Consider the following 27,177-nt stretch of genomic DNA (forward strand, 5'->3'; position numbering starts at 1 on the left):
TTGATTCTACGTTTGTTAGACTGTTTGGAGCTGTGAGAGTGTTATCTGTTCATGTGGGTTTTAGGAAGTGAGATTTCTCTGTCCTATTATGTGGCATTTGATTTTACGAAATGCTAAGCAGTTTTCTTGGAACTTCCAAAACATTTTCTCTTCTGCTGACATACTTCAGCTTCCTACCCCTGCTTGTTCTGGTATGTTGTGGTTTAACCCACCAGGCAGCTAAAACACCACAGAGCTGTTCACTCACTATCTCTCCAGTAGGATGAGGGAGAGAATTGGAAAGAAAAAAAAGGTAAAACTCGTGGGTTGAGATAAACACAGTTTAATGTGACAGAAAAGGAAGAGAATAATAATAACAATAATGATAAAAGAATACACAAAACAAGTGGTGCACAGCATAATTGCTTTCCACCCAAAGCCTTCCACCCAAACTCGCTTTCAGCTAGTTCCTGAGCCATGCCACTTCCCAGCCTACCTCCCAGTTATATGCTGAGCATGATGTAATATGGTATGGAATATCCCTTTGACCAGTTTGGGTCAGCTATCCTGGCTGTGTCCCTTCCCAGCTTCTTGTGCACCCCCCACCTTCTTGTTGGCAGGCCAGTATGAGAAGCTGAAAAGTCCTTGACTGCTTGGCAACAACTGAAAACATCAGTGTGTTATCAATGTTATTCTCATCCTAAATCCAAAACACAGCACTGTGCCAGCTGCTAGGAGGAAAATTAACTCTATCACAGCTGAAACCTGGACAGGTACTCGTATTACTCAAAATTGATTTCTTAATGTTTTTAATAATGAGAAATGTGTGTTACCTTGTCTGTTCTTCAAAATAGCCAAATAGTCTCTACTCAAACTTTACTGGGGGCTGGGGCGGGGGAAGCAATTATTGGGCAGAGACCATGTCAGCAAAACTGATCCTGCTTAAAAGTCCTATGTTTCAGAAGTTTAATCAGGAGTTTAAAAAAGGAAATTGTCTGCTGATATACTTCTAAGATGTAAAATGGCTGAACTTTCTTTTGCAAAGAATAGATTTTATGTTGACTGCTCTGAGAAACTTTTTTTTTTCAACCTAATTCTTATTGCCTGTCTTGCCTACTGTCTAGTATTAATAATTGGCTAAAATGTCTATATCTCACCAAGATTTTATATGATTAAGTGAAAAAGGAGCCTCTTTCCGTATAAAATCTTTGTTACTCTCTAAATGAGAAGTTCTGTCCCTTAAAACTGGAGGAGAAGAAATAGGTGATGTGAACATGGAAGTGCTGATCAATACGAGGGAAGCACAAGAAAAGTGTAGGTATGGGTGTCAAGCAAGTTGTGCCATTTAGTATGGAGAAAAATAAAATTGGTAAGAACAGAGTAAAAATATAATACCTAAATTCACTGATCAGGTAAATTAGCCAGGAGTGATAGGAGACAGAAATTTGAAACCTTTCGCATAGTCTCTGGTGGCAGGTTAGAAAGCAAATAGGGCCTTAGTAGGTATAATTAGAGGGACAGACTGTGCTTATCAGTAATTAAAGCAGTATTAGGAGAAAAAGCAAGACAAAGCCACTTGTTCCTGCCAGCTATTTTGAGCGTCATGTTACACAGAAAATACAGAAATACAACCTGTAAAGGTGAGTGCAAATATCTATGAAGGCATTACTTTCTTCAGATTCTATGAATTAATTTACAGTTTTTAAAGAAATTATTTTTGCCATTTGTTTACAATTAATACTAGGTGTTCTAATCCTTAAAGATTGTATAGTTTATCGAGTACTAGACTATAAGTGGCTGTTAGAAGTGTTTCAAAAAAAGCATACACAGCACCTCAATATATCTTAATACAGGTCTGTGATTCTTCAGTTTAGGCAAGGCTGTGCTTTTTCATAATGCAGATTTATAAAACATTCATACAGTGCAGTACATCAGAATACATTTCGTAATGCTCAGATATTTGCTATTTTTGTAGAATTTCAGTATTTGCCTTTCAGAAGAGGAATTGTTTTCAAATGCTGCTCTGGTTTTAATTCAGTAGTGCTGAAAAACACCCCCATTTAAACAGGAATAGCAGGAGTTTGAACTTGGGTCTTAGACCACTTAGATAGTAGTTTTAATGGCCTGTTTATCTGAGTGTGACAATTAAGAATGAAGGTCTGTAAATCATGTATAGGAATAACTAAGAACAACTGTTTTCTGTTCCAGCAAATAATGGAAGAATTTGTCTAGCCATACAGAGGCACAGAAGGAATTGTGGGAAAGCCTGGGAAAACTGTCAGCACTCAAGTAATTTAGTCTGTATCCGTGGGGCAACTTCATCTAGATCCATGCACAAATGGACGTCCAGGGCATGTCAGCTGGATCAGGTATAAAAGTGCTTTACTTTAGCTCTAGAAAGGCAAAACTGTTGAGGTTCTATCATCAGATTTTTTTTTTCCTTCTGCCTCTTGTTTTCTACAGCCCAACAATTGGTTGAGGTTTCAGTAGTCGTAGAAGTAGCTTCTAAGTCATGTAGTAGGCAGTAGGATTTTGGACAGAAGGCATTTGACCTGAATTCATTGCTAACCTGAATGTCTGAGTATATGAATGCTTTCCTAAATGTGAGTGTTTGGCCAGAGAATTTATTTCATGATCAAGGGTGTGGTTTTTTTCTTTTCCAAAATAACTCTAATTTAAAAGTGAGTGTTCATCAACAGCGTGGGTTTTGGAATGGCACTAGTGGAATGAAGAGACAAATATAATTGATGCAGCTAAATTCAGAGGCTGAAACAGTCATTCCAAGAGCAGGTTTGTTGAAAGGCTGTAGCTGGTTCTGGTATGCACTTTTGGAAACACCCACCCTGGATTCCCAGCTGTGCTTCATGTCCCCTTGTCATTGCTTTGGATGGTATCACAGGGCAGTTGACTACAAGTTCTTGAGGCTGGGATTGAGTCTATCCTTTCTTTTCTGTATGTTGCTTGTATACTTGACAAACAGGTGCAAAAAATGTAAGTACTGAGGTGGGATTGACCCCAGGCCTATGTCTCTCCATTCATTTATATATTATTAAGCATAACTCCCACATCCAGGGTGTCTTCTATAACTAGAGGGACAATTTATTCTCTTGGTTCAGCTCAGGCCCGTGTTGAAGACAAAGGCGAGCTGATCCAAATAAATAAACCCGAAAGTGTCTTGTCACTTTTTTCTCAGTCTGCTAGTCTTTTTCCAGATATTTACTGCTACAAGGTTGGCAGAGTTCCCAGTCTACCAGATTGCCCTCATGTATTTCCTTCTTAGGATGAAAAGGTGTGGCAATACTTTCAGACAAAAGTCAGTACAGTTTCAGGGACTTTATGTGAGTCTTTCCTTCCACACCCTATCTCCTTTTGCTTCTGCTCTCCGAATGATCAGTCTGGAGGACTAGGACTTTTCCTGTAAGAAACCGTATACCACAAGCTGGAGGCTGCAATACGATGTGACATTGTAACCGATGTGTTTAACGTTTTTTTTTAACCATGGTGACAGGATAGGTTGTGTATAGTCTTTGTAACCTGGGTGATGGGATCAAGGAGATGAGATTATTAACAATAGTAAGGTAATGGTCGAATGGTTGCATTATATTTGTTGTTAGTAACCAGTCTTGCTGCTATGGCCCCTGTACAGCCCCAACCAAACAGGTAACCAATAAGAAATGAGAAAAACATTTTAGGAATGAGAACGCGAGAGCTTGGTGGTACCACGGAGCTGATAAACTGCATGGTTGGTACATGAGCCAAGTACTATTTCGTTTTCTGTTAAAATCATGTCCTTTGAGTGAACTTTGCTCATTATAATCTCATTATAATACCAAAACACACCTCCATTCTAAAAGCTACCCGCCTCCACGGTACGACCACCCCTCACGGGGCATGCTCTCTGAATTTCTTTAAGACTATAGCTTTAAAAGCAAAGTGAGAAAGTTTTACACCAATCATAATGAAGTAACTCTGTGATGTAATTGTAACTTTGTGTGTTTTGAGAATATAAATATGTGTATGTGCGTAGGCTAGGTGTGCATGTTAGGAGGAAAGATCCCCCCCGTGCACCCAGCGCTGAATAAACCAAAGTTGGCTTTCTAAACTGTATTTCTGTTTGGAAAGTTTTTATTGCCGTTTGAGCGGTAACAGTTTTGGCAACCCTGATAGGACCTGCTCTCTGAAGGCTCAGCAGAGTGGAGGAATCGTTGGGGTTCCCAGTGCACACACCAGAGTGATTTTCGGGGGGAAGCATGACCATTCCTTTTCTCGGGTGAGTCCCAGACAGCTTTTTGAGAACAACATTGGTTTCTGAAATCGATTTGTAACTGCCAGCTGCATTGTGACTATTGTACTTGCTTTGCTTGGTTTTGGTAACGTGCACTTTGGAAATCCGCATGCTACTACGGGGATACCTGGAGTTCAGATTTAGGTTATGGGTTGGAGTCCCACCAGGAGGGTGAGAGTCCCGCCTGAATTACTGGTAATTTGGATGCTTGTATGGGGATGCCCAGAGTCCAAATTTTGGTTTTGGTTTATATTGGTAACTTGGGTAAAAAGGTATAGTAATAATGGGAATACAACAATCACTGGAGGGTGGGATCCCGAAATGTTCACCTCTAGGTTGTATTCTGAAACACTGGAATAAGTTTGGAGTCTTCTAATTAGAAGAAAGCTTGTTGAATATTGTAAGCAGTGGTGGCCATTGTATACTTTGGACGATCAGGAGAAATGGCTGAAAAACGGTAGTTTAAATTACAATACTATATTGCAGCTAATGTTGTTTTGTAGAAGGGAAGGAAAATGGGATGAAATAAGAGGAGGAGGAGCATAAAAAGAAAGAAAGGATGAGAGAAACAAAATTATTAGCTGCAACGATAGCTTTGGAAACAAGCAAGGTTAAAGGACAAGGGTGTGGGGGACCTAGGAGAGGGAATCCCAGACCCCCGAGGTTCCAATTAGAAAAGGATCAATGTGCATTTTGTAAAATGAAAGGACATTGGAAAAAAGAGTGCCCTTAACTGAGAGGGAAGCAATGCTGCTACTCACCCTGAACTCAGACTGAGGGAGACCAGGGGCTGAAGAACGTTCCCCAGTAGATGAGCCCCTGGTTATAGTAAAGATGGGGAACAATGATATGGAATTTTTAGTAGATACAGGAGCAACTTAGTCAGTACTAAATACTTGTAAAGGGAAATTGTCAAAGGAGAAAACATCAGTGATTGGTGCTACAGGGAAAAAGGAAAATAGGCCATTTTTCCAATCTATAAAGTGTGAAATTGGAGAAAGGGTATTAACTCATCAATTTTTTTATATAATGGATTGCCCTATGCCTTTGCTGGGATGAGATGTATTGAGTAAATTAAATGCACAGATAACTTTTGAAAAAGGAAAAATTCAAGTAATGATACAAGATAAAAGCTTGTATGCGCAAGTGTTTATGTTGCAGAAGGAGATGCCACCGCCAGAAATACCCAAAGAAGTCGAGGATGCTGTGATTCCTTTGGTTTGGGCATCAGGAACACCTGGAAGATCTAGGGCAGCAGAACCTGTGGTAATTCAACTATAACCAGACGCCAAACTGGTAAGACGAAAACAGTATCCTGTGAAACTAGAAGTTAGAAAGGGACTGGAACCAGTAGTAGAAGAATTTTTAAAATATGGACTTTTAAGGGAATGTCCATCAGAATATAATACTCCAATATAATACTCTTCACTGCCCGTGAAGAAACCCCACTTGGAAGAGTATAGGCTGGTACAAGATTTAAGGGCAATAAATCAAATTGTCCAAGATGTGCATCCAGTGGTGGCAAATCCCTATACTTTATTAACAACCTTGAAAGAAACTGATAAGTGGTTCTAAAAGTGGCATCTAATCTAAAAGATGCTTTCTTCTGCCTGCTGCTAGCTACAGAAAGCAAAAAGATACTTGCTTTTGAGTGGGAAAATCCCACTACTGGAAGGAAAACACAGTTGTGCTGCACTGTGTTGCCCCAAGGCTTTAAAAATAGCCCAACTATTTTTGGAAATCAATTAGCAAAAGAGCTGGAGGAATGGAAGAAAGATCATAAAGACTTAAGTTTAGTACAATGTGTTGATGACATCTTGTTGGCAACAGAAACAAAGGAAAAAGTATTACAAAACACAATTGAATTAATGAACTTTTTAGGTCTAGCAGGATACAAAGTGTCCTGAAAGAAAGCCCAGGTTGCAAAGGAAGAAGTAATTTACCTAGGATTTACTGTTTCTTAAGGACAATGGAGTCTAGGGCAGGAAAGAAAGGAAGCAATTTGTCAGATTCCTGAATCAAACTCAAAGAAAGAATTGAGGGCTTTTCTGGGCATGGTTGGGTGGTGTCACCTTTGGATTGTGAATTTTGGGTTAATAGCAAAACCTTTATATGAGGCTCTCCAAGGAGAAGAGCAAATACTAATCTGGACACCGGAATGTCAGAAAGCCTTTGAGAAATTAAAAGAATCTTTGAGCGTACCTGCACTAGGGCTTCCTAATTTGGAAAAATCATTTGAACTGTTTGTGCACAAAAGGTTACATATCGCATTAGGAGTCCTAACTCAAAAATTAGGATCCTGGAAACGGCCAGTAGGATATTTTTCTAAGCAATTGGATAATGTGAGTAAAGGATGGCCCACCTGTTTGAGAGCAGTAGCCGTGATGATATTGCTGATACAGGAATCTCGAAAACTTACACTAGGACAAAAGATAACTGTGTATGTACCCCATGCTGTGACCACAGTATTGGAACAAAAGGGGCGTCATTAGTTATCTCCTACCTGAATGTTAAAATATCAAGTGGTGCTGCTAGAACAAGATGACGTGGAACTTAAGGTAACAACTGTAACCAATCCTGCAATGTTTCTAAGAGCAATGCAGAATCAGGAGAATTAACTCATAATTGTTTACAGATTCTTGAACAGGTGTACTCTAGTAGACCTGATTTAAAAGATGATCCCCTTGAAGAAGCTGACTTGGAGCTGTATGTGGATAGAAGCAGTTTCGTGCAAGGCAGCACTCGAAGGTCCGGATATGCAGTGGTAACTGCAAGAAATATCCTGGAGGCAAAGGCACCCACATTGAATACGTCAGCCCAGAAAGCAGAATTGATTGCTCTACTAGGAGCATTGGAGTTATCCAAAGGAAAGAAGGTAAATATATAGACTGGTTCAAAATTTGCTTTTGGAATTGTGCATGCTCATGGAGCTATTTGGAAAGAGCGAGGACTCTCAATATCGCAGGGCCTGCCAGTAAAATATGGGCCCACCACTGAACATTTGTTAAAAGCGGTCCACTTGCCAGCTGAAGTAGCTATCATGCATTGTAAAGCTCATCAACATGGACATTGTCCAGTTCAAACAGGGAATCGAAGAGCCGACAAAGCAGCAAAAGAAGCAGCGGGGAAACAGGTACTGCTACTCTTACCATGGAACCAACAGAATTTAGAAACAAAAGAACCAAAATATACCCCTGAAGATAAGTTGGCAGAAGTGACAAAAGCCAAGAAACATTATGAAGGATGGTGGGTTACGCTGACAAACCAGGTAATTGTAACACAAGAACTCACGAGGGAGTTAGCTGAGAGAAAACATGCAGAGACTCACTGAGGAAGAGAGTCCCTGACCAAAGCACTAAAACCACAAATAATTAGTGTTTGAAAGACGGGAATTGTGAAAAGTATAGCACAAAGATGTGAACTGTGTTTAAAGAATAATCCTCGAACTTGTCAAAGACTTTTACAGGGAATAACCAGAAGAAGAAATTCACCAGGAGACTATTGGCAGATTGACTTCTCGGAATTCCCAAGGCAAAATGGGTATCGGTATCTTTCAGTGTTGGTAGATACATTTTCAGGATGGCCTGAAGCCTATCCATGTCATACCAATCAAGCAAAAGAAGTAGCAAAAGTGCTATTAAAGGAAATAATATCAAGATTTGGGGTGCCACTAGGATTATCGTCAGATAGGGGACCTCATTTTGTTGACGAATCAGTTAAAATTTTAGCTAAAGTATGAGGAATAAAATGGGATTTACATACTCCCTGGAGGCCACAGTCCAGTGTAAAGGTAGAAAGAATGAAAAAAAATTTGAAGAGGCAAATGAGTAAAATCTGTCAGGAAGCCCAGATCAAGTGGCCAGATGCATTGTCTCTCGCTCTCTTAAGAATTAGAATTCAAACAAAAAGTGCTGAAAAAATAAGCCCATTTGAGATATTGTGTGGGAAACCATATCAAACTACCAGAGCTGGAGCAGATCTTGAACAAATAGGAAAACATTATTTAAAAGAATATGTAATATCTCTAGGGAAAGTGTTGTCTTCTCTCCACAGATTTGTAGCTGATAGAGCACCTCTGTCCCTTGACACCACTGTCCACGCATTCCAACCACGAGATTGGGTCTATTTGAAGACGTGGTCAGATGAGCCACTGAAGGAGAGGTGGAAAGGACCTTTCCAGATTTTACTTACAACCTACACAACTATCAAACTCGAGGGAATTGATTTGTGGATCCATCACACTCGTGTAAAGAAAGCTCCATCGCAAGATCAATGGACTGTGCAAGCTCTGGGAGGAGATAAGTTGAAACTACGATTTAAGAAAAAAGCATAATGGTGTGGTAAAACTTATAACCCAAAAGATGTCAAAAGCTTCAGTAATGATTTTGAAATCAACAATGAGGAACCAACGACAGCCAAAACTACAAACACATGAAATGCCAGCTAACAAGATTTACAATGAAATTTAAAGAATAGTTATGTAATGGAAGTATTGAAAATATTATTTCAAAACTTCCAAAGGGGGGAATTGTAACCGATGTGTTTAACGTTTTTTTTTAACCATGGTGACAGGATAGGTTGTGTATAGTCTTTGTAACCTGGGTGATGGGATCAAGGAGATGAGATTATTAACAATAGTAAGGTAATGGTCGAATGGTTGCATTATATTTGTTGTTAGTAACCAGTCTTGCTGCTATGGCCCCTGTACAGCCCCAACCAAACAGGTAACCAATAAGAAATGAGAAAAACATTTTAGGAATGAGAACGCGAGAGCTTGGTGGTACCACGGAGCTGATAAACTGCATGGTTGGTACATGAGCCAAGTACTATTTCGTTTTCTGTTAAAATCATGTCCTTTGAGTGAACTTTGCTCATTATAATCTCATTATAATACCAAAACACACCTCCATTCTAAAAGCTACCCGCCTCCACGGTACGACCACCCCTCACGGGGCATGCTCTCTGAATTTCTTTAAGACTATAGCTTTAAAAGCAAAGTGAGAAAGTTTTACACCAATCATAATGAAGTAACTCTGTGATGTAATTGTAACTTTGTGTGTTTTGAGAATATAAATATGTGTATGTGCGTAGGCTAGGTGTGCATGTTAGGAGGAAAGATCCCCCCCGTGCACCCAGCGCTGAATAAACCAAAGTTGGCTTTCTAAACTGTATTTCTGTTTGGAAAGTTTTTATTGCCGTTTGAGCGGTAACAACACTGGAAGTCCTCATTCCTCACCAATTTTGATAATCTATAGTATGTGAGGAGAGATTAGATGTTGTTGCCCTCGAGTGGTAATAAATAGAGGAAAAGGAAGCATGTTTACAAGTAGGAAGCTTGAAAGTGGGAAAGGTTACAGCACAGTCTGTGAGATCCAGCAAGGATACTTGAAATAGCCTCACTTTAAGCTGATTGAAAAAAGAACTGACACAAGCTCATATCATGGGCGGAGATAGCACTGACCCAGCAGAGGCAGGGAATTTTGTAGTCAAGAATCAGGAGAGCCAGTGCCTTGGCACAAACCAGGTTAGAGCTTAAATCCAAGTTTCTGACTGAGAAATACCATACAGGGTGACTATATCTCTCCCTTGAAAATCTAGGCCTACTTTGTGCAACCTACAAGTGCAATTTTAAAAATTTATTTACTTTGCCGTGTATCATGCAGCTGTAGAAAGACCTAGAATCTGATTTCTGAACTGAAATTATGTTGAGTCTGAAGCAAAGTCATTGCAAATCTAAGCCTGGAAAATTATTACTAAGCACTGAAAATGGCCTGTTAAAGCAAGAGATAGGCATAAAGATTTGGACAAGCTCACTCCTCTGTTCACTATGACATGTTTATTCTTCTGCTGCATTCACTGCCAGCAGGCTTTTAATTTTTCTGAAATCACACAATCCTAAACACCTTGCTGTGTCTCTCCCAGAACAGTACTTCTCTGGGAGAATGAGAATGCTAACCTCAAGAATGCAGGAACAGATATATTTGTTGTGAGACTCCGCTGAAATCTGTCTTTTGCTGAAAATCAGTATCTTTAAACAAACCTATCACTTGGTTCCGAAACTGTAATATCGTACTTTCTCATAAACCCAACAGACTGTTATATAAGGCCCAAATCTTCTCTTCTTGAAATCTATAGAAGCTTTGCCATGGTTTTAAACAGGGCATGACTAGCTTGATAATATACATTGGACTTAGAGATGAACGTTAAAAAAAACCCTAAAAATTAATCTGTATTTAACATTCTTAATTTAAAGTTGATATATGGTGGCATGTATATAATCAAACAGCTCTTAGTTTAAAAAGCTCAGAACAAACAAAATATCCAAATAAAGGGTTGCTAAAATCCTAACTTATTTTGTAATCATGTGTTGGAATAGCAGTTGTTTTTGCTGGTCTGGTCTGCCTTTCTGCTGGCTGGGTTTCCTTTCTGTGTGACAGATGTGCTATTTATGGAAGGGGATTCTGAATATTTTAAAGCACCGACTGTTAGGATCATCTCATTCCCAGCCTTTAAAATGAAAGAGAACAAAATGCTAAATAACTTCCCAAAGAAAAACCTCCAAATTAAATAGATATTTAATAATTAAAAAAAGAAAGAAGAGGGGAAAAAGCAAAATCAGATTGTCTATTTTTTACAAGAAGTGAATACATACATACAGAAGTCTAATTGTTGCTGTTCAGCATTTTCTGATTTAACACAATACTTGGTATTAGTTTTCACTTTTAAAAAAAGGTGCTCTTTTAGAAAAGAAAAAAAAATCATAGGGTATACAGGTTCCTAGAGAAAGAATATGTGGCTGAAAATTTGGCTGCTTGCTTTCTCAGCTGTATTGGCAGGTCGAATGAAAGATAGCACTTCTCTGTACAAATCTGGCCTCACAAGGATCTATTTATTTCAGCAGTTGGCCAGAAACCATTTATATGCACTTATGCATATGGTAAACAGTATTTACCTAAAGAAATCTTTCAGTGAAATATTTTCAGAGCTAACATATTAATCTTCACAATTCTGTTCATGTGTTGGGTATCAGCTTGTGGTAGTTGCAGGCAGAGAGATAGGAAGCTGTGAGAAGTCACTGAAATAGTGTGTGTGGGATTCTGCTCTCTAAACAGGTAGATCCTACAGTTTGCTTTACCTCAACTGATGGTTTAGCCTTCTGGGAAGGTAACTCAGGTGATAGTAAACTGCGGCATGGTTCTCATTCTCCCTTTGGAGACACAGTGACAATGAAAATAAAAACAGTTTTGCTTATTAGGCATTTACAAAAAAAAATGAGATTAGCAGTTTTTAATGCTGTTTTCTCTGTCTATTTTTCATTATATATGCAAAATAATTTATTGTATTTTGAAATTTTCCGGAAAATAAGCCTTTTTTAACGCTTATTTATAAAAATCTAATTCCCACAATTACTCTTGCAGTCTCTGCAGAGGGTGATACCAATTTAACGTATGCAGCTGAACAATGTGCACGCTATTAATCTCGGAAGGTAACAGAAAGATACTACGTAGGTGATGTGAAAATTTTTATTATTATTATTATTTTTGCAGCTGTGGTTTAATATTTCAAAATTATTTTTTTCTTAAAGACGACAGCACTTTAGAATCTGCATTGACCTCCATGATGTCAGAATGTCATTGTGCAACCGTAGCTAAGAAAAGCCTCCGAGAGAAAAAAAAAAAAAGAGCTTTGCATCTTCCAATAACATGAGATGTGCATATACAGTACGTAGCATTTCGGAATTCATACTGTGGTAGTGAGTTGTTGCTTTCAGTTTGATTAGACAATCATTGTTTCGTTTTCCTTGCTTTGACAGTGAGTATGCTTGTACGCTGCTTAAGTCTTCTTAGTGCTATCTAGGTCAGTATACTTAGGATGATAGCTTTTATGTTCTGTTAAGTCTGACAGATACCGTGCCTGACAGAGATCAGCACCAAATTTTCTTTTATTTATTATATCTGAGGGTAGAAAAATATTTTATAATTAATCAGAATTGTATACCACATAGCATCTACCATTTCTGCATTGCAGATATATTTAGCTCTAACACTGCTTGTGGTTAACAGGGTGTAGCGTAGACACAGACAGCTGATCATGCAGTCAGACCCTGTGCTCGTGTGGTTTGTCAATACTGCTCAGGATTTTGATGGACTGTAAAAGAGAGAAAACAGAAAGGAAAGAAAAAATGTTTCATTTGTTTGAGCATTAGTTATGCTATTTTTGCTGTTGTCTTTTTATTTTATTTTTTAATTCTGAGACTTCAAAATTAGGAAAGCAGAGCAAATGCATCCAGGATTTAATACGTGCAACGTGAAATCTTTCTGCATCGAGAGGATGTTACTGTAGTCAATCCAGCATTTCTTCAATAAGCAAGAAGATTGTTTTGTTTTCCTCGGCAGGCGGACTCAGCCATTGCACAGGCAGATTTTGATAGGAGTTTGAAATGCTTACTACTGTATCATTGTAGAATTTGGAGTTTGCTAGCAGTGTTAGTGACTGGAGCTCATCTTGCATCACCAGTTGATGACAATTTTCTTTGTTCCCTCCCACCCAGTTGAACCAAGACTCTGTAGCTGATACGCAATGTCACTTACAACATTAATCAGATACTGCATTTAAGGTGAGCTGTCCCTTGCCTCCTCCCTTACCAGAGCTGTGCTGCAGTATGTATCTTACTCCTGCAAGCCTAAAATGGCAGGCAGGATTAACGTTGCTTGTGCTGTGTGCATGCTGTGTATTGAATTCATTATACTGTGCCTAGTATCTCAAATGTGAGTATGTAAATGGTCTGTGTGCCATGTCATGCAGTAGTGAAGACTGGTTTGTGCTTCATTACAGGCTTAGATGTTTGAGTATCACCTTAAGAATTCTTTTTTCATTTGCAATGTGGTGAGTTGTTAGCTTGTCATCACATTCAAACTACATTATTAGCCCTTGGAAAGGAGGAAAAAAAAAAAAAAGCAAACTGTGCTTCCAGATGGTGTCACCCTTTTTCTTCTTGCGTTTACTGTAGTTTAAATAATGTATATTGTATTGTTAATTAATGTGAATATCGAATTAAAGCACTTGAAACTTACATATTTATTATGCAGGTAGGAGGCACGTCGAATCTATTTTTAACTCTTACGCAGTCCACGTTGTGCAATGGGCTTTGGTTGTCGAGTTTATATTTTCAGCTGTGATATCAATAGGCTGATTTTCAGTAAATGTGACAAGTGGCCTTTGCAGTGGTCAGCTTCAAGCTTTGAGCCCTCTGAGGAGGAGAAAAAAAACCCCCAACCTGGTGTTGCAGTTTCGGAAAACCTTGGATGAGGACATTTTTTTTTCCCCACTCCTGCTTTCCCTATTGATAAACTCGTTTCTCCTGATCACGGTCTATTCAAGCTGCTTCCCATCTGATTTTTGCAACTGCTTCTAAAAAATTATCAAGACGACCAAGAACAGAACTTCTCTCCATCGCTTTACATAAAAATGGCTGGGTGCATTGCCATGCTAACACTGCACTAAGTGGTACACGCAGGTAGGTTGAGATTTGCATGTTTTACTGATTTCTTGGTCAGTGTTGCAAGAACATGAAATGGGCTTTGGAATGTAGCTTTCAGTTAAAAAAAGATATTAAACTGTTAATTAAAACAACCTAATATTAAATTGTTGGCTTCACATATTGGCATGACAATTGTTCTTATCTGTTTTTAAAAAAATCTGTTGTGAAACTAGAGCAATCATGTCTGTTAAAATAATCATATGTACTAAGGGCGTGGCAACGCTTATGCAACAAAAGAATTTTTGAAAACCCTATTGATTCAATTACATTTTAAAGCTGACTATAAGCATTACTAAGCTTGCAGTTAAAATGCAAAAATAAAAACTGAGGTAGATAAGAAAAATAAAAAATATTTAAATTCTGTCGTAAGCGGTTTTGTGTTTTGTGCGAAATCTTAAATAAAGATTAATATGCTTTACTGCTTATATTTTCAGTATTAGCTACAAACATAAACCTGCAGTATTTCTTTTTATTTTAAGGTAGAAGGACTTTAAAGAGAGAGATTGATATAGATGGCCCTGTCAGCTTAAACTGAGTATCAGTTCACTGAAGTGTGTTTTACTTCACACAAAAAAGGTTATGAAATAAAAACTTAACAGCCTTAGGTACAAAAACCTGAATTTGAGCATTAAGGATAAAAAGAATTATGAGCATTGTATTACTTACACCAACTTTTGTAATATATTTGTTTCAGATTAATACTGGGCCAGAACCAGTTTCCTTGGCAACCAAATCCTTTTAAAAGGTGCAATAGTAGAGATGTAGAAAGATGTTATTCTCTTTAATAGCAATATCACAATGCAAATGGAAATTTTACAGTTGTTTCCTTTCGGTTCTAAATGAGAATCTGATCTCATTTTATGTTTCCATGCGGCTATCATTTCTTAAACGATGCTATGTTTATAAAGCTGTACACAACAAAAAACTGTTTTATTCCTGTTTTGCATTGACTGTTTGTTTCCAGAAATGTACCTCGGGTTTTTTGTTGTTGTTTTTTTTTTTTTAATTTAGCCTTGTCTTGCATGTAGGTCAAGGTTTATGCTGTGTGTATATACGGAGTGATAGTTTCATTATCACAAGTATAAAAGTATCACTAAAACATTTAGCAGCTAAGAAACGTAAAGAATCAGAAGTATGTTTAAACCTTCTTTCACCTTTGTTGAATTCAGCCATAGTAATGCTAATAAACCTTTCTTTAAATAGTGGACCCATTCTGAAGTTCAGGTAAAGAACTGTGTTTAAGCATAATGGAGAAGAACAACTTCTGTCGGAGCTTAAACAAGCCTTTATAGAACAAGCTCACTTGTGGTCTGCGGTAATTTGCAGACCTTATAGATTTTGCAAAATTTAAGTATTATAATTCCTTAGTTCTATTTTTAGCTAGTGTTTTTAGCAGTATCAGTAAAGTTAAATCTTATGTGTGCCACAGGTAATTGCTTATAAAGAATCAGATGTTACTAAATGTCTCCCCTGAGCTTATAACGTAGTGTATCTCCTTGTGAATCTCCTTTGTACATCACTTGAGAAATTCTCATGACTGCAATGAGACTTTTGCAGCAGGGTAGCCATTTTCCTTTCATGTCCTTGACTTTAAAATGACTAAGTATATTTTGTGTGGATGAGGACCCAATACTGAAAATGAATGCAGAGGAGGTATTTAGAAGCACAGCCAATTATCAGTAATAGCCTTGACAATGTCAGTAATATCAAACTAATTCTCATTTATTTCTAAATATATCACTTCAGTGCATTCCAAATAAACAGAGTATAACTGTTCAGGAATATGACTTGTCATCTGTCTTGATAGACCAATGCTTAATAATGATAATAAAACCATTTGATTCATAATTACGAGATTAGTTTGACACAGCGCAATATTCCCCTGTTCCACCTAAAGAAGCAGAACTGAAAACCTAATAAACAGCATCTCTCAAGTGACATATCAAAGTTTGCATTTTTTTGTAAATTGTTTTATCTCCAGTAGCTTGCTTCTGCTGATTATTTTCCTGTCTGAAATGTTAATATGGAGTGCGCCATTACATGTGGTTATCAAAATTGCATTTATTTCTTGTGTGGTTATTTTTAAAGGAAGTTGCTGAGCAAATGCTAAGTAGAAGCAATCTATTTATTGCCGCTGATATTTATCTTTAGAAAAGATGGGGCACTTAGCAATAAACTGTCTTTATTATGTATTTGTGTTCAAACATACCCACTCAAGGCATTTTTAAAAAGTGTAGCTCCGTTACATGAGCATGCTTCGCTATGGTTGTTTTAAATCCATTTGCAAATTTGCTCTTTTGTTAGGGGGTGCAAGTCCTCTTGTAATTAATATGACCGAACTCAAGTGCTTTCATGAGTCTGGAAAAACTCATTGGCACCCTGTGAACGGTAATTTCTTCCAGCTAAAGAAACTGATGTATTTATTAAGGAGGAGTCTAGTAATTAGCGAGCTGTTTCCAGTTTGACTATTATACGTGGGTTGCTGTATGTAGTTACATCTAGCTAATGCAGAGTGTCAGAATGTTATAGCCATAAGAAATCTTGTGTAAACTTCATCCGTTTTATTCTCTTTGGCTGAGGGGGCTAAGCGGGGCACGTAGGAGCAGGTGCAGTTTTTCACACCTCCAGCACAGCCTGCAAATGTTATTGTTGGGGGGGGTTGGGGTGGTTTTGGGTTTTTTTCCAGTTTTATCATAGAAGACTAATTGTTGATACTGAGGCCTCCTTTTATAATTGAAATGCGTTCTATTCATGCAAATTCCATTTCTGCCTAACAGAAAATCTATACAAAGCATGAGTAAAAATGGAATCAAAATCATTCACTCAGACACTATCCTATTTGCTTTTCAATGACCTTTCTGATTAAGGTTATCCTGCCTCTAAACTTCATTTTGATTTCAAACTGCAGGTGTCTCAGTGTGAAACTCTCCCTGGTCAGATAATATCTGTCAGACTATTAGACAGATTCTGGTAGTAATGAACAGGTACCAATTAACCCTTTTGGGGCATCTAGCATCCCTTGTACTTTATCATGTGAATTGCTTTATGATGTTTTAAAAGGGCTTTATTACATGTAATATTACATTTGAATTCTAATATTATCAAATTTGGGAATTCTTAAGCTTTGATATGATCTTTTACTGCTGGATTCCTCCAAATGTGATGTTTAAGCTTCCCATTCACTGTAATATTTCATAGTCATTTGTGAATATGACTCATTGGTAATTGAAGTAATAATAATAGCTTAATGCAATTTTCTTTCATTCTGGCCTTTGTTACAGACAGATGTGAGCTATGGAATACTTATTCAAATCAAGATATACTAAAAATGTACTCAGCTAAACCAACAAAAGAAATGAGCTCACCTTCTTACCTTTTAAAGTCCAAGTAATGGATCCTGTATTTCCTGTATAGTGTTGTTTATAAAAGTATATGGTATATTTGCAAATGGAAGATGGATCTATGTATTCTTAATTGCTGCTATATAAATGCCTACCAGCTGAGTTATAAGGCCCTATCTGTAAGATTTTGCAGTTGCTCTATGGAACAATTTCATTTTGTTTAGTATCTTTGAAACAAAGCCCTGTTCTGAATAATTTTTACACTGTTACATGATAACCTTATTAGGATGTTTGATACATAGTAACATGAAATCAGGATGTTTGACAAGGATGAATAATCATTTAAGCAGAGACATACAGGAAGTGTATTCCAGAGAAAAGAGTTGCCTAGAAATGTCATTATACTGTGATGATATCTGTGACAAGAGACCAAAAGAGAAGTGGCAGAATGGAAAGAGGAGAAAGAAAAGGCCTTTTGAAAGACTGCAAAAAAAAAAACCAACCCCCAAAAAAACCAAAAACCCCCCAAACATAGAGGCTTTTAAGATAAAGGATAACTTGTAATTAGTTTCAGCAGTTTAAGTGAAGACAAGGGAGTTGACTAGCAATGATGATTGTTTCTCCCTGTACCATGATTTGTTTTCTAAACTGGCAAACTGTGAAGCTAATCTTAAAATACACTTGTTTCCCACTGACTTCACCTTGTGAAACTCAGGACCAGACTAACTGAGGAAGCTGTGAAGCCTCCATTATTTGATGTCTTATTCATTAAATGTGTGAGGAATAATTTGGATATAGTTGAGATGGGGGAAGGGAAGCAGAGCCAAGGATTGTTTTTAGTCTAATTTTTTCAGTGACCCAATGAAAAACTATTTTAAACATGAAAACATCCTTACATTTCTATCTAGAACATATTATGAAACATTATGTCCAGTTTGCACTACACAGGTTAAACCATAGTAAAACAATGCAGGCAGAAGGAGTATTCACAATACTTTGGTTAACGGTACTGTTTTATTGCTGGTGTGTTGTAAGCCTCCCAGATGTAGATTTGGAGTCCTACAGCACTCCAGGAAAAATTCTGATGTACAATGTATCTGGAAATTAGTACTTGTCTAATAATTTAGTCATTAAATTTGCATTTTTCCCCTTTGCAGGCTGATACACAGTAGCCACAGACTTCACAAAATTACTGAGATGGTTTTGCCGAAAATACCTATTGATACCATTTTTAAAAGACTCTAACAGAAGAACAACCTGATTTTAAGTGGGTAAGTTTATGGGCTGATTACAGCAGGCTGAAATCTCTTTAAAACTCACATAGAAATAGTGCTAAAATATTTAACACTTTAAAACTACTGCATTACACGATTATTATTTTTTTCATAGTTCTGCCTTTTTTTAATCATTTAAGAGTTGTTCTTGCTATGGTACCGCATTGCTCTATTCTCATGTCAATATTGTTGGATTTTTCCAGCTCCTGCTGGATTTTTATTGCTATAGAAGTTGGGCAAACAAAATCAGGCAGAATAGATCTTTGAAACAAGTTGTTGGAGCCTCCAATGATCTATACAAACCAAACATATTGGCAGGCAAGCAAAGCCCCTGAGCTTGCCAGAATGTTAACTCAGGATCCCAGTCACTAATGTTCATTACAAATCCGTGCCATACAACAAAGGTAGAGGAACTCTCTTAGCACTGATGCCCATTTCTAATATTGTTGTTTTGGTCAAGCTGTATATAGTTGATCTAATCTCTACCTTTATACATGACCGTAATCAGGCATAGTAAAACACCTCTTGAATCATGAGCAGCAAAGAGCACTTTGTAAATTCAAGTATAGTATTGTGATAAATAATCAGGATATTTCAAAATAAGAGTTTCACATTTTGCCTGGCTTTTTCAAATATTAGCAGTTTCCTTTCTTCTTACTGTGAATTTTCAATAATCATCTTGGTTAAAATAAATACGTCTGGTATCTGTACTTTAGATTTGAGGCATGTATGTATCAAATTAAAGAATTGGTGAAATCCTGATTAATTAATTTTGAATGTGGTTCTATGTATCATAGAGTATAATTTGCATTATAGAAAGGGAGTAGTTTCATTGATATCAGTGGCACCGTTTGCACAAATTTATTCAGGAAACAGTTTGCATCATAGTCATTAACATTGTGGTATCTCTAAGTAGAAATAAGTAATTGAGGCTACCAGGCAGAATATAAGGCAAGGAACCAAATTTAAAACAAAACAAACAAACCAACCCCACTCTTCAATTCCTAGAGTATCTGAAAATGTTTTCTGTATTTAAGTTTATTTTTAATACACAATGTTGTATGACATAGAAAATGGTAATGTATTTTCAGAGACATAAGATGGCATTGGTGGTTTCAAATAATCAGCGAAACATTAAAATTAGATAAATTCAAATTACTTGGGCTTACAGAAGCAATGGGCTACAAAATCTAAGTTGTACCTATTTTAAGTAAATTATCATAGAACACTTGCTCAGTATATTTTAGGTAGAATACTGGGCCATAACCTGTTTCCTTGGCAACCACATACGAATAAAAGGTACATTAGCAAAGCTGCAGATGTGTGTCAGTGAATGCTTATTAAGCAGCCCAATGCATTTACATACCATGTGCTCACAATAATGCATGCATCTTGAAAATCACCATATAAAAAGATTTCTGGGATCTGTGGATGCTTAATACTCAGAGGTTTTAACCTAAAACCCTCATGTTTTCTATAGAAATATCTCTTGTGATTTTTTTTTTCATTGCACTTTAAATTGGACTGGACAAAATTGGCATGGTAGGCTTGGTCTACAAATTGAAACCTTTCTCCAAGATTCTGAATACTTATAGTGCTGCTTCAAGATAACAAAATATGGGTGGAAATGAAGGTTTATGGTGTTTTTCAGAAATGCTCAGGTCTTCGAATTTGAATCTTGTACCTGCATTCAGAAGCAAGCATGATTATACTGTTTTACACAGTGACACACTAAAGCCACTAAATAAAAATTAAACTGGTTTTGCTTGTAGCACTCTCATTCTATCCAAAGTATCCAGGCAAAGAGATATGACCAAGTGTTATCTTCTAACAGTCAACAACAGGAAAAGGCGGGGGGGGTGTGACACTGAGAAAAAGCTGTAGAAGTCATCAAAATGGCAGTTGTTGACAGACTTTCAGAATAAGACTTGGATGTAGCATTTAGGCAGTACTCACGCTTTCTGCGCAAGTGTTTTTATAGTACTATTTTGTTTTATATTCCTGGATTTAAAATAAGTTCAGATATATAAGATCAGTTTTGACAGATTTGTTTACTGACTTCAGCAAGTTTATGTAAAGGTTATTTTGGGCTTTTCTTCTTAAAGTATTCATTTCTATATAAAATGAAAGGTGTATACAACCTTTCAGATTAATTATGTTTTCCCAAGATGATGTACCTTTAAGAAACGTCTAAAATGCTAATCATTAAAAAGACAGGAAAAATGGGAATGTGACAAACGTGAGCTTAAATGCAGTTGGTGTAATCTGAGAAGCTGTTTATGTGACCAGTAGCCTAATTAAAATCCCCTTGAAATCAATGAAAAGATTCCCACTGACTTTTTTGGAGTGTGCAATAAGAGAGAAGGCTTCATACATAACAGTGAGATGTAGCAAATAAAGATTATCCTGACAATGTTAAACACTTCCATAACTCTCAACAGTCAAGTGTACCAGAATCTAGTATTAAGTCCAGATAGTTTGAACACTATCACATGAATCTTTTCATGATCCTGAACTGTAAGCAATGTTGTTATATACCATCATGTGCTACAATACTATTATGGCTTTGGAGCATATAAGAGTTCAGGAAATTATCAGGGAGGTGCAAGTCAACAGGTTTTTTCTTTTTATTATTTGTTGCTCTCCATTTGAGCTGAGCTCACTCTCAGACCAGGATTTGTGCCTAGGGCAATTCACATTGGTGGCAGAGCATGCAGCACAAACCAGAGCTGGAGCCATCAACATCTTCTTCTTACACCAGCTGCTACCAGCTTTTGCTACACTCTTCCTCCATTGTTTAAGCAGAGGCCCTGCTACAGCTTTGAGGTTGGAAATGTGCAGCAGGATGGAAGAGGAGGAGTAGGAGCTGGGCCTCTTAGGTCAGCACAAAATGGAGCCTAAGAATATTTAACAGCATACAGCTGAAGTTATTTTGTGTCAAATAAGTTGTCACAATAAATGGCCACACTAAAGTGATGGTTCAGAGTAATAGCCATCACTTGTGCATTGCTTTTGGTGTGCTAAAGTTTACCAATATAACAGCAAAACCATAAAAATATTTTGTAATGTTTTAAGGAATACTGCAGATCAGTGGTGGATGGTTAACAGCTTGAAGACCAATTCTAGCTTTCAAAATGGCTGTGTCCAGCCATCTAGCAGACCCACTAGATCAGGTATTTCCAGGGGAAGGGACTTAGCTCTATTTTCAGTCTAGCATGATTTGCCTCATCAGCTGTAGTGAAGGGCAAAAACAGCTGCATTGGCCTGGGCCCCAGCACACCTGACTGAGTGGCCCCTGAGCACCGACTTGGTGCTGCTCTTGTGGATGTTGGTTCAGATATTCAAAGGATGTTTCCTCTGAAAATTGGAAAATGAGAGGCTGAGCTTGACTTCTTTTATTTTGTCTTTCTGATAACTGAATGGGCAACAGAATACCACATAGTAGTTGTTCAAAATGAACAAAAAATAAATGTTTAATTTGCTACTTTTGTTTAAAGCTATTCAAATACATAAATTACTACATTTTACAACAGTCAACAACAGAAAAATGTGTGTTGTTGTCATTCCCTGTAAACATAGCTTCAAGATTGCAATTGATCTATGCTAGCTAAGGACTGTGATATGTCCCAGAAGTGTAGGAGGCCAGAAAGTGCCTTGTCAGCAGCACATAAAAAAATGAAATACTTAAATGGAAAATAATACTAAGATTGTTCAGAGATAGCAAGATGTAAAGTCAGCTAATTCTTAGTAGCAGCACAACATAAGCTTTTATGTTGTGCAAAAGAATAATTTGGATTTATGTTAGTTATTGCTGTTGCTTCATTTTCTTTTTTTAGACTGGTAGAGAGACAAAGGTATAGTTACACCTTTAAAAATTGCTTGTATAGGTTCTCTTTACTGTCAATGGGACTCAGATTAGGCCATGCCTAAATTTTAAGAAGGCAACATACCTTGGAGAAAGACTTTCTTTGGTGCACATGCAGAGCTCATGCAGTTTGAGCACGAAATAAGTTCTGCTGGGCTCCTCTCCGCTCAACCAGACTTGGAGGAGCAGGCAGGTGCTGCAGGTCTCCATAACTGTGCTCCTTCTCCCCTCCTCTCCCTCCACTTGATGCTCAAGAAGAGCAGAAGGGTTACAGAAAGGAACTCTTTCCCTTGCTCATGTAACAGGAGTGAAGCCGCTTTGGGCTGCTGGGTCCTTCTTGCGCCCCACTTCTGAGTGAAGTGTTCTGCCTGAGGGGTGAATATGAGCTCTATTTTCCTCCTCAGCAGCATCACTGGCTGCTTTGACCTCAGCAGTGAGAGCAAAGAATGACAGTCCATCCAAGCATTTTTCTCATGGATAGGCTGGCCTGCTCTAGGCACTGAGAAGAACACCAGTCAAGTCCTGCTCAAAATCCTGTCACTCATGAGGAATTTGAAGAGTTGGTAATGCTATATATGTTGTTTCCTGCTGTGGTTTAAGAACTGAAACTGCTTGACTAGAGAGAAACATTGGAAGATTTTTTTTTTCCTAGGCAGTCTGAAATACTCTTAAGGAAAAAGACAACCACGTGCCACGAGTTGCAGAAGTGAGATTACCAGACTTCAGCAAGCATCCAAACACCACCACTTCAGTAACCCTGGAACTGTTTTACTTTAAAACGTATAAAAGTTTGCTGACAATTTTCTCTACACCTTGCAATTTTACCGCAGAAGTAGTAATCCACTGCTAAACTGCTTGGACTTCTATTTAAAAAGAACATAATATTTGTGTGATGTCTAATGGGAATTGGTACACATACATTAGCAAGATGGCTATTTTTAAAAGATAATTTGTATTGTCACTTACACCCTGAAATCAGGACTGCAGATGCAGATAAATCTTGTCCAACTTCTCACAAGTATCAATGTAGTCCATTCACATAGGTCTGACTGGAGCACCGCTTCCTCCATTTTCTTTGCATGCAATTGGTTTTACATGAAACATTGAGAATGTAAAATCTTGTGTGCAGCCAAGATGGCCTTAGAAACAATTTCTGACTTTGAAGAATATTTTTAATACACAAGGAGAGGATAGGACTGTGAATTCCAAATAGCTCAAATTATATATATATGTGTATATATATGGAAATAAGTACCTTCAATTAAAGTACAGAAAAGGTGATTCTTTTTTTAGTGGATGAGCTGAAGTTGCTTTAAGAAAACACCCTATCAATTTAAAAAAAAAAAGTCAGTTTTCTCCAAATCTGTTATATTGTCTATAGATATTAAGACTCCCAGAGCATCAAATCATCAAGTACAAATAAATTAATGTCTCTACAATTTAGGGGGAATTTATAACCTAATCTTCCTTAAATTTGTTTCATGTAATCTAAAAAGATGCTTATATTTATTGTTGTTCGGTAATGCATTTCTTTTAAAGGATTATAACAGGTTTAATTTAATCCATATTATTGTATTGTTACTGACAACACATTTGTCACAAATACTTTTTATGGCACTTGTGTCAGAAATCTTCATTAATACATATGTATATACGCACCTAAAACAATAACAAAGAAACAATAGTAAAGAAGCAATAGACAAAGTCCAAGATGAAAGGTAACCTACACCTGAGTGTGAAACTTTGCTTTTTGGTTACATAGGTTGGAATAAAAAAGAAGGTTGTGAAAGCTTTGGGACGCACTTTACTTTTGCAATCAATACTGCTGTGGTGTTAAACTATTTGTTCCACCTCCCATACCTGATGGTAAACAACTACTGATAAGAGCAGTTTGTCATGAGATGAAAGAAACCATTTTTGGTAGCAGAGTCCTAAGCGAAAAAGATACTATTTATAAGAATTTCAGTGATCCAGAAGCAGTAATTAAGCTCTCCACAGAGATGTTCAGTATTTCTAAGACAATCTTTTAATGTGGATTGTGTAAATTAGTGAAAGAGGGATATACAGATCAGTCACTGAAATTATGACAATTTCCTCACAAGAACAAATTTCCTTCCCTATGTTTTAAACAACCAGGAAGGCATATGATAGTTCCAAGACAAACTGCTGGGAAAAAAAGACCTCCCCTCCTTACAATAGATTGTCTATCTTATGGTGCTATTAAATCGTTTCCTCAGATGATGATAAGCAGCATTTATCATGAAGGGGCTCTAGCAAATCTCTAACTTCCAGGCCCATCAAGGGTGACAATAATGAAATAATTCACACTTCTGGATTCTTTTTTTGTCTAAAATGAATCAGTTCCTCCTGTTCAGTGCTTCCAACATAGGATAAAGATTTGGAAACAGAGTAACTGTCCAGTAAAACCTCATACACGATAGCTTGTAAAAAATAAACACAGGTTAGCCTTGGGCAAAATTAATATTCAAGCAAGTCTTAAGACAAAAGCAAATTGTCCATTTTTCTAACAATGTTTTTCACCTGTCTCAAAGCCCAGTTTTTCCTCTAAGCTTCATGATTCCAAGTACTTGGAAAACAGGTTCTGTTGACTATTTAAAGTGAAAGGCAGAGAGAATATATAGAAAGACTGTACCAAATATATTGTAGCTTCTGGCTAAATGAAAACCAAGCTACTTCCTTCTTTATCTAGGTAAACGTTTGTTAGTGCTTATAAAGCACTAGTAGTATTGTTGCACTAGTTTCCTGAGGTAGTGAATAATCTGAAGAAACCAAAATGAAAGAATAAGACTATACTGCTTAGAATGAACATCCTCACGATAATGTATGAGTTTCAATATATGCTTAAAAAAAGATAATTACTATAATCAGATATGGAAAATAAGGTAAACATGACTATACTTCAGTACAGTTCAGATACTGTTTTTTCAAGGAAATATTTCATCTCTCCTTTTTGGTGGGAAGTTGCAGAAGCTATGCACGGAGCTAGGTATCTCCATAAATGCTTGCTTTCTTCATTTGAGAAAGGCTTCAAAGGAGAATAAGGCAATCAAAACCCTTTGTTAGGTTTAAGAGGAATTCTAAACGATGCATGAATTCAAAACTGCATTGATGACCACGGAGCAAGGGGTTGGGTGTAGGAAACATTGGATTTCCTCATCTTTCTAAATTTACATAAACAACTTGGCCGATATGCTAAATGTGCAAAATATCCCAGCTGGCTGTGTTAATTAAGCACCAAAGCATTTGCTGCAAAATAAACAGATGAAAAATAACGTAGCAGTTAGTAAACGAAGCAGGGAAGCCAGGGCGCTGGCACCAGCCTGGATTTCACAAGCCACAGGCAGATCTGATTACCAGGGATTATCAGAGCAAAATGGCGGCTGCGCCGTCCTGCCGCCGTCACCGGGCCCCGCGCTGCGGCGGGGCTGGCGGGCCCCGCGGGCCACGCGCCACCGGGAAGATGGCACCTGTCACGTCACCCCGCGCCCGGGCACCCAGCGCACCGTCCCGCTGAGCTGCTGCTTTCGTCTTCCTCCCTGCTAGAGAAAACCCCAAAGACATGGTTTTAATCGCCAGGTAGCTCAAAAACAGTGAGTTATTTTACATTCGAGCGTAAAATTGCGTAAGCGTTTCTGTTACTGCTAGGAAAAAAAGTCATATTGCAGGTTAATATGCATTGCTTCCTCGGCTAGAGATTTAATTTAGTCCAGAGTACAGTTATTACCCATAAACAGGAAGTGTCTTCAAGTTATCTGCAGCTGACGGGTTGCCAAATGTTTGATGTCTCAAGAGGCTCCGTTTTAAAACAGAGAAATATACTGACGTTAACGTGCCGCATCAGGAGCTTGAATTTTATGTAATTCGTGCAGGATTAAGAGACAATGGCGTTTGAACTGTGCAGTGGCAGTTCACATTTAATGTCGCTCTCACAGCCCTTATGTCGTATCTCGCTTTAGTAAGCAAAGGGGACAGGCGGTTACTGCGCGCGTCCAGCTCCACCGTGTGGGCGACGGCTGTGAGGGAGCTGTGGGCACCGCGGGGCCGCCGCCTCCCGCCCGCTCCTCTCAGGGCCGCTGCCCCCTCACTGACGGGTTCAGGGCACGGGCAAAAGCACGAAGCCTTCTGATAGCAGGCACAACCAGACACGCAGCGGGAGATGTTTGGCATTTTGGGGTGGGTTTTTTAATTATTTTTAGAGTCAGATCGGTTACAGTGTGCCCATAGAAGCAGGAGTCGCTTTGGTTTTCAAAGCGAGAAACACAGCTTAACAAAAAAGCGTAAGCCTGCTCTGAGCGCTGGTAAGGATTTAAAGGCTGTTTTCCACGCGATGAGAAACGATCACAGCGTAAAGTAGGAAGTGAGAAAATGAGTTAGGGATGCTAATAACAGGAAAGAAATACAACTCTGAAAGAATGGTTTATCTGGTGACTTCAGAGATGTGCAAACACTAACACAATGTTCCTAGGCTAAACTCCACACCCCCCAAGCTGTCTGAATTAAAAGTTAGAGGAAACAGTGCGAGGCTCAAAAAAAAATGATTTAAAGTCTAGAATGCTTATGAGGCTATAACATAATAGAAAAAGTGAGTATTTATAGTAATAGGGAAGGATGCGAGCAGCAAGAGTTAAAAGAGAAAGAGTATAAATGTGCCAGTAGAAATAATGTGTAGCTATGTGGACTGGAGCATAAGCTACACACCGCTGCAAGCTGTTAAACATAATTAGACATCATTAAAACTTCCCTGCACGCCTGAGGTCGTAAGGAGATGGAAGGGACCCTGAGGGAGGCAGCCCTGCGTAGCTATGCTGCCCAGGTGCAACTGGTGAAGTGATTCCATAAAAAACTGAGCTACTGTCATAAAAGTGATGGTT

The 27,177-nt window shown here is 38.0% G+C and overlaps 1 protein-coding gene and 1 long non-coding RNA gene across 12 annotated transcripts in view; one reads left to right on the forward strand and one right to left on the reverse strand.

Annotated features, from left to right (window-relative positions):
• The window catches only part of LOC142602919 (uncharacterized), a 41,837-nt gene extending 15,408 nt beyond the window's left edge, over nucleotides 1-26,429 (reverse strand). For 2 of the 3 annotated variants that reach the window (XR_012836769.1, XR_012836768.1), the window contains exons 1-3: nucleotides 26,031-26,429; nucleotides 23,252-25,845; nucleotides 13,339-13,514 (exon numbers count right to left, since the gene is read on the reverse strand). This is a non-coding gene — a long non-coding RNA (uncharacterized LOC142602919). Of the gene's footprint in view, nucleotides 1-12,278; nucleotides 12,413-13,338; nucleotides 13,515-23,251; nucleotides 25,846-26,030 lie in introns of those variants that run through there. The other variant, XR_012836767.1, reaches the window with a different exon arrangement.
• Nucleotides 445-27,177, forward strand: part of ZBTB38 (zinc finger and BTB domain containing 38) — a 37,332-nt gene continuing 10,599 nt past the window's right edge. The window contains exons 1-7 of one of the 9 annotated variants that reach the window (XM_075761106.1): nucleotides 445-5,574; nucleotides 6,560-7,139; nucleotides 11,683-11,750; nucleotides 11,850-11,985; nucleotides 12,816-12,881; nucleotides 13,646-13,781; nucleotides 18,304-18,417. The gene's annotated coding sequence lies outside the window, so the exon portion shown is untranslated. Of the gene's footprint in view, nucleotides 5,575-6,559; nucleotides 7,140-11,682; nucleotides 11,751-11,849; nucleotides 11,986-12,029; nucleotides 12,882-13,508; nucleotides 13,782-16,109; nucleotides 16,194-18,303; nucleotides 18,418-25,744; nucleotides 25,897-27,177 lie in introns of those variants that run through there. The other 8 variants (XM_075761107.1, XM_075761105.1, XM_075761108.1 and 5 more) reach the window with 8 other exon arrangements.

This window comes from Balearica regulorum, chromosome 9 (genome assembly GCF_011004875.1).
Source record: "Balearica regulorum gibbericeps isolate bBalReg1 chromosome 9, bBalReg1.pri, whole genome shotgun sequence".
Lineage (NCBI taxonomy): Eukaryota > Metazoa > Chordata > Aves > Gruiformes > Gruidae > Balearica > Balearica regulorum.